Consider the following 7,773-nt stretch of genomic DNA (forward strand, 5'->3'; position numbering starts at 1 on the left):
TAGAGACTTTTCCAATACTCCTTCGAGTTAAGTTCCACTGGGATGTCTTTCTCATCAGCTTTCATAAAATGCACACCCATTGAAAGATGCAGTAGATCCTTCCTTCCTTTTTAAATATTCCCCATCCACATAGGCTTTTGCTGAATAATGCAAGCATTAATATATCAAATAGGAATATTTCCTCTTTAGCTAGGAAAAAGCATTTTAGAACCTAGTCAAAGGACTCAAATTCAACATGGATACACTTTCAATTGATCCTACAGTGACTTTAAGGAACTGATTCCCTGAACCTGTGAGGTCTGTTGCTGTGTTTGCCCAGGGCAGTGGCAGGGATTTTTCACCCTGAAGACATTCACAATATAATGAGAGCCACATTTTGCCATCCCAACTGAAGTAACCCATTTAGGTTTCCATAGTTTGCACATACAGGTGTAATGAACAATTGTTTTCCAAAATGTCTGCCTGTAGGTTGCTGACCTGAATGCAAAGGATAATTCCTTCAGTCTGAAGGAACATCTGTTTCAAACCCTTCAGACTGATTGGCCTGGCTACAGCAAAACTGAGAGAGTGAAATTGAAGTTAATACTTTCTAGGTAAGTTCAGTCTTTTGGGGAAGGAAAAGAGCCTTTTCAGGAGAAAGCTCTGGGAAATGAAGCCTAGGTTCTTAGAATATGCTGAGGCAGCAGGGACCTGCCAGGATCCTGGCCCTGCACAGGACACCACAAGAATCACACCAGGTGCCCAAGAGTGCTGTCCAAACACTACCTGAAGCCTTGCTGCAGGGACCACTGGCCTGGGGAGCCTGTTGCAGTGCTCAAGCACCCTCTGGGGCACGAATGTTTTCCTGATATCCTGCCTAAAGCTCCCTCAACTCGGCTTCATGCTGTTTCCTTGAGTCCTGGCACTGAAGGTCTGCAAGCAAAGGACTATGACAGTTGATATTTAGGCCTTGTAACTTCAAATATTGGACCATCCTCACAGAAAAACAGCTCCATCTCAGAACCCCACCAGCAGCAGCCAAGCAACATCTCCTGGGCCTTCTGAGAGAGATGCTCCAGCAAGACCTGCTCAGGTATTTTGTGCATTTTTAACATTCTGTACTCTGTATTAAGTTCCAGCAAACTTGCTGGTGGTATAAAATGCTGGTGATGTGAATGTGCAGGGCCAGGCCTAAGCATGTTTTGCCTCAGACATTCCAAGTGCTGTGACAGGAAGGCTGTGATGAGAAGAGAGGATCCTGCAGGGGCTGGAGCAGCACTGTCCTGAGACAAAGTTCTGCTCTGCCTGAAGACTTGAGCTCAGCCCCCACCCTCAACTCATTCCCTGGAGGAGGCCTCAAAGGGCTGGCTCTGCAGGAAAAATCTCCTGTACATAAGAGGCCGCACCAGGGTGGGGCAGATGGGGCCTTCTCACTCTCTTGTCCCTCTGTCTGTCTGTCACTCTCATTGCTGACTCCAGCTCTGCACTATCCACGTGGCTGCACCAAGACAGGAGCTACAGAATGGTGATATTTCCTCAGTCCCTCCTCTGCCTCTATTTCTCTCCTCCCTCACTCTGCCTGGGCACACACGGCTGTCCTGTTCTGCTCCATCCTCAGTTTGGAAGTTTGCTGTGGGTGTGGGGAGCTTGTGGCTCTGTGTTGTGGCTTGTGAGTCAGCAGCTGTGAGAAGGTCCTTGGGAGGAGCTGAGAGATGATTGAAGGGCACTGAGCAACAGTGAGGGCTTGTTGGTAACCACTTGTGACACTCTCCTACAAATTCAAGGGCTTGTTAGCCAAGAGCTTTTGAGGCTGCACAGCAGGTAGCCTGCTGGATTGAAGACAGCTGCTCCTAAAAGCACAAGAGTTTCTTGACATGTGGCTGCTGTCTTTGTTCATCCTGATGAGAATTCACAACCAAGCATTGCACCCTGTACTCCTCGATTCTAAGAGTGAAGCACTAATCTGGTTTTTAACACATAAAACTCTAAAACAGCCAGGTGCCTCTTCAGTAAATCATGTGGATGTTTGACAGCAAAAGCTGAGTCTTTTCCTGGTGTGTGCAAGCAGAAATTGGGACCTAGATAAAACTTACTGGACCTCCCCTTTGGGGAGGCTTTGCTGGAGCTGCTGAAGGGAGTGTCTACTTCCCAAAGCCTTTTAGCAGTGCAATGAGAGAAGGACTTGCTAAGTCCTAAGATGAGAAGCCCGAAATGCAAAAGAGCAGATATTTACCTGGAGGTCCTCCATGTTTGACAGGTCTTTTTATTTAAAAAACATGTGTTTTCAACCTTTGCCAGTTCACAAATCCTGCTTTTGTAGAAAGGGAGCAAAACTTGATCAGGGTCAGAGATTAATGAACTGTTTTGTTATTGTTGTAGAGACGGCCTTGGGCTTCTGGCTTGAGAAGTCCTGTGATGAGCAAGAAGCGGAGGATTGAGCAGTAGCTCAGTTACCTCCAGCCAGCACCTGGTGGCCACTCTTCTTCCTGGGTGCTGGCTGTGACATCCCATCCTACTTCTACCTGTCTCCAAATGTCGGCTCCATTTCCCCTGCACCCTTTAGGCTCAAGAAGGACACAAATTTCTGAGTTCCACAATGACAGCACTCGTGTCTTGAAGACTACCTTGTCAAAAAGGATATGAAGAGAATTCAGGAGGCTGAAGCAGTAGTGTCCCTTGGATCTCAATGAAGGTACCAATGTGCAGCTTTTCCTAACTCCAGTGTGGATAATGATGGAGTAAAGATTTGATGATTTAGAGAAGCCCCTGCATGAATCAAGGTGCAAGAAAGACCATATTCCAGAGTCAATAGTACAGACATTATTAATAGTAAATGTCAGCTAAGGAGTTAGAAAGCTAAAGGAGGAGATGGGCCAGGTGGGGAGAAGTGCTGAGATGAACATTGAGGTGGGTTAGGCCTGGATGGGCCCTCCCTTCCTGCAGTGCAGCTGCACAGGCTCAGCTGCAGCAGTGCTGCTGCATCCCCTCATCGTATTTGCAGTGCAGGAGGGGAGGGAGAAATGTGTGTGGGTGTGTGTGGTATAAAACACTGGGAATTGCTCCCAGCTTGTCTCAGAGCAGTGATGTTGGCAAGGGCAGGCAGGCTCCTGCAGCTCTGGGGCTCTGGGGCAGCTGTGGCCTTTGGAGCAGGCAGGGCCCTGGGCCCCGCTGGGTACAGCCAGGGATGCTCTGGGGAAGGCTGAGGGCAAGCCTGGCCCTGCAGGGCAGCAGTGCAGTGAGGCCTGTGCTCGGGCTCTTGCTAGCAAATGTCACTGGGCAGAGGCCAGTGGACGAAGCTACTGCTTCTTGGGAACCTCTCAAATTGTTGAAAGGCATCTGGAGTTTTATTTTCAAACTTATCCTGCACACCAGTCAGGTGCATCTGGCCTGGGATGCATCCCTGGCATATGTTGTTGTCTGTCCTTGTACTGAATTTTAACTTGTTAAAGATTTATTCCTTGTAAATATTTATCTCAGGATGGTTTGAAGTGTTTATTCCCATGTGGAATGAGTTTTTGTCATTGCAAAGAGAACCAGATCTTCAGTCCCAGAGGAGCAGAAGCTTTGGTGTGACAGTGTTGGGAGGGATGTGGCATCTATTATTCTCATTGCCACCTCATCTTGGGTTTGTATCATGAGCTTGATAAACCTCACACCTGTTGATTTGAGGGGGAAGGGATTGAAGAAGGTTTGACTCCCTTCAGTGGCTTTAAGCATTAATGAGTTTTGCCCTCTTTAGGAGCTGCTGTGCTTTGGGTGGTTGTTGTTGTTGTTGTTGTGGTTTCAGACTTGTCTAGAGTTTGTTTTTAGGTCTGTAATACACAACAGACTCAGTTTGCAAATTTCCCAGAAGAATGGTGGCTCACAAAGAAAAATACGTCCAAAGTCAAACTGAGAATAATTTTATTTTTTTACATGAATAAAACCAGACTGGCCTGGCTTGGTAGGCTCTGAGTCTGCCTCAAGGCTATTTTAATGAAAAGGTCATGAAATTCTAAACTCTGCAGAAATGTTGACATGCCCTAATTTTCTTTTGATTTCTCCTTCCTAGGGTAGCTCCAGCTACTCTGAGATGAAGAGCAGATGCCAGTACCTCCACAAAAAGCTGTCCCACATTCAGCAATGAGTATCTGAATTTGGCAAGCAGCAAGTGGAGTCCTGGCACCAGTTGTCTGCTTCAGCAAGGAAACATCTATGAATACGAGCTGTTTTATTTTAAAACAAGGTTAAGGTTTTAGGATTCTTCAAGTTAGGATTGAGTAGATGATTATTTCTTAAAAGCATAGGATTAGTTAGCCTAAGATTACAGAATTTAGTATTGAACATTAGCAATAAAGAAGTTGCATTCTTGTTAACTCCTTCTCTTATTGCCACTTCTCTCCAAAGAAGTATTTTTTCCCATACCAGTTGGGGGATGGGCCAATTAAATCTGCTTTCTAAAAAAACCACTGCAAAAGTTGTCTCCCACGTTTACCCTAAACCAGCCATTTCTGGCACCCCATGTGAGGCCCAAGAAAGAAGAAAAACCTGTAATGATTGGATTTTGGTTGTGCTTACTCTGTAGTGGTGCAAAGCTGTCAGTAACCATGTTACTTGAAGTGGTAATGTCTCTCGGGGTGGGGGCCTTCATGTGTTTCTAGTCCCAAGGCTGTTTTGAAGCTGTAATAGCTTTCTAGTCACTAGGATTATTTTCTTATCCAAAAACAGCTCCACTATTATACTGTACTTACTGTTTTCTAGTTCATTGGAGTAATTAGGTCATCATTCACTGTATCAAATAACTGGATTAAGCTCTGTTAAAGGAGGTTTATTTAAAACTAAGATTGTTAAAACTACGTTTTAAAAAAGAGAAGGAATTCCATGAAGAAAACGATGTGGTAAAAATAGAGTTATTTAAACTTCTCAAAGTCCTTTGATAATACAGCCCTGAACCCCCGTCATGTGCACTGCAGCCTTGGCGGTCCCTTTGAGCCCAGAACTGCCAAGGGTCAGGGCTGGGATGAGCCTTCACCCCAAACTGGCTCCAAGACTGAGTGGGAATCAATCCAGAACAGCTCACACAAAGAGCAAAGCCTCAAGGCCAAAGCCAAACCTTCATCAGGTTGGATTTCTTTAAACATGGAACTGGAACAAATTTGCTTGTGCGGTAACATCACTGTTACCATGAAACTTTACATGAGCTACTAAATAAGCAGTGTCCTGTCCTGATGTGTGTTGCCCAAATACTGTTGAGAACTTGCTGTGCCTCTGCCCTGTGCCCCTGGGGCTGCTCCTGGCCAGGCAGCCTCAGGGGGAGCCAGCACTGGCTGCAGCCCCAGCGGCCCCCCAGGACAAGGCCCAGCAATGAAGAGGCCAAGGAAAGCACTGGGCAGCAGCAGAACCCTCAGCAGAGTTCTTTGCACAGCCATGGACTGGCCACAGCTCCACTGCAGCATGACTACAAGTCAGGATAAGTGCTGTGAGCAGAGCTACAAGAAAAGTGGAGAGAAAAATCAGCTACTGACCATCTGCTCTTGTACAGCTTCCGAATGCCAAGATAGCAGCCCATCAGCACAAGTGGCACAGTGAACAGTGTCACGACCGTGCCTATCATGCAGGACCTGTGCACATCCTGGGGGCAGACAATTCCTGGGGTGCTCGGTGGATTCAGGGCATTTGTACTGGACTTGCCAAGCATTTCTGTGGGAGCAATGGGCAGCGAGAGCCCGCGCTGTGCTGCACTGCTGAGCTGGCAGCACGGTGGATACGGCCAGGACGTTCTCTGTTTGCCCAGAGCTGGGGCCTGCAGGCACCTTGCCGCCCCTTGGCACAGGCTGTGCCACCCAACAAAGCCCAGCAGGCCGGCAGGAGAGCCCGGGGCCAGCGCAGCTGCTTGGGCTGTCGCTGCTTGGAGGGACAGGGGCCAAACCCATCCCTGAGCAGCCCCTGCCAGCCCTGGCCCTCCCTGCCCTGTGACAGCTCCCCCAGCCCAATGGGGACAGACCGTCATCAATTCTACAGCCAGAAAAGAAATCATCCCTGTAACTGTGTGCTGCTTTTCTTCCCTGCAGTTGGTCCCAGAAACATCCCTCACACTGCTGGAAATGCCCACACATTGTCTGATCAGTCCCTATGGTTTTCCAGTGTGCTCTTAGAAATTTTTCCAACAAGTCCACCAATAAATTCCAGGTTACCTCTGTGAATTGCACACTACAGTTTCTTTCATTTCTTTCCCAATACCTGGAAGTTCCTGTATTTAGTAATGGCCTTGAGGAACTCTGATTCTATTTAATCATGTTTTTTTGTATTGAGACAGATGAAACAGACTTTTTGGTTTTGGTTTTGCCAGGTCTGGTTTTTCTCTTAGCATTATGGTTTACTTGTTATCTTCATGTAAACTTTTTTTTTTGTTTGTTTTTTTTTTTTTTTTGTTTCCCAAGCAGTTATATTGACAATCTGTCATTCTCATCTTAGCTAATGTTCCAAATATGAACAATTCTGATTCTCTTTTTCTAGGAATATAAAGATCTCAGAAAGCTGCATTTTTAATTTTGATGACACTCTCACTCCCCACTCCAAGCTTTGACAAGGGGGTGATCCTTTCTGAAACTTCCACTGCCAATTTTATGGTGATCCATTTGGAAACGTCCCTGAGGATAGGTGGAGTTATTTGGGAAGTGCTTGGCTTAACCTGGGAAACAGATTATTATTTTTAGTGATATAAATCTGTACTGCTTCAAGATTCACAACCACAGTCCTGATTTGTGGCTCACTGCATGGATGCCTGTCTGAATTAAAACAACGTTTGTGAGGCAGATGAAGAGCTTAGACCTCAGAGATCAATATTCCTGGGAGGAGGAGGAGGAAGGAAGGATAAAATCTTGTTTCAAAGGCTGTTTCTTCAGTCCTAGGAAGCCAGAAGTATGCTGGACTACACCTGTCTCCAAATGTCATTCAATTACAGAAAAACCCACTGCAGTGCCAGAACACCAGGACAAATTACTTGACATTTTGCCTCACAATGCATTAACATTAATTCTAGTGAATTCTTAGTTGCAGTCTGATTAGAGCAAATCAACATGGTGTGAATAGCGACAAGAATTTGCTTGTGAACAGATGATTATGTCCCACTCAATAATGAGCAAAATTTGCCTTGACTTGGAAGAAAGTAGACAGGGAGCAATTCAGTATTTGGGTTTTATCCAGTGATAAAATGGGGCAAGAAGCTGTAGCAACTTACCTGTTCTACAGAACACAAGTACTGATACAGCCAAAAGTACACCCACACAAGAAAGGGATTTCCAGGACATTCCTTTATTTCTTAACATGGAATGGGCAGCAAAATGCTGCCACTAGTCTGAACTGGAAGCCGTGTTCCTCTCCAGTTTCTCCTTGAGCACACTGTGTGTTATTTGCAGACTTCACTGCCCAGCCCATCAATCCTCTCTTGGCCAGTTGCTAAATGGCACAACTACCAAAATACAGGTGCCAGCATAATCAGCCCAGCACTAATCCAGCACTGCTTTGATGCTGCACAGGAGCACAGAATGGCTTGGGTTGGAAGGGACATTTAAAGGCCATCTCGTCCCATGCCCTGCAGTGAGCAGGGACACCTTTAACTAGGTCAGGCTGCTCAGAGCACGAGCTTGAATGTCTGCAGGGTTGATGTCCACCTCTCTGGGCAACCTGTGCCAGGGTTTCAAAACCTACACTTTTAAAGAATGGGATTCTTTTGTCTCATCTGAATCGACCGTCTTTTAAATTAAAACCAATCCCCCTCGCTCTGGTCACAAAGGGTCCTACTAAAAATTCTGT

Source organism: Lonchura striata, chromosome 34 (genome assembly GCF_046129695.1).
Source record: "Lonchura striata isolate bLonStr1 chromosome 34, bLonStr1.mat, whole genome shotgun sequence".
NCBI lineage: Eukaryota > Metazoa > Chordata > Aves > Passeriformes > Estrildidae > Lonchura > Lonchura striata.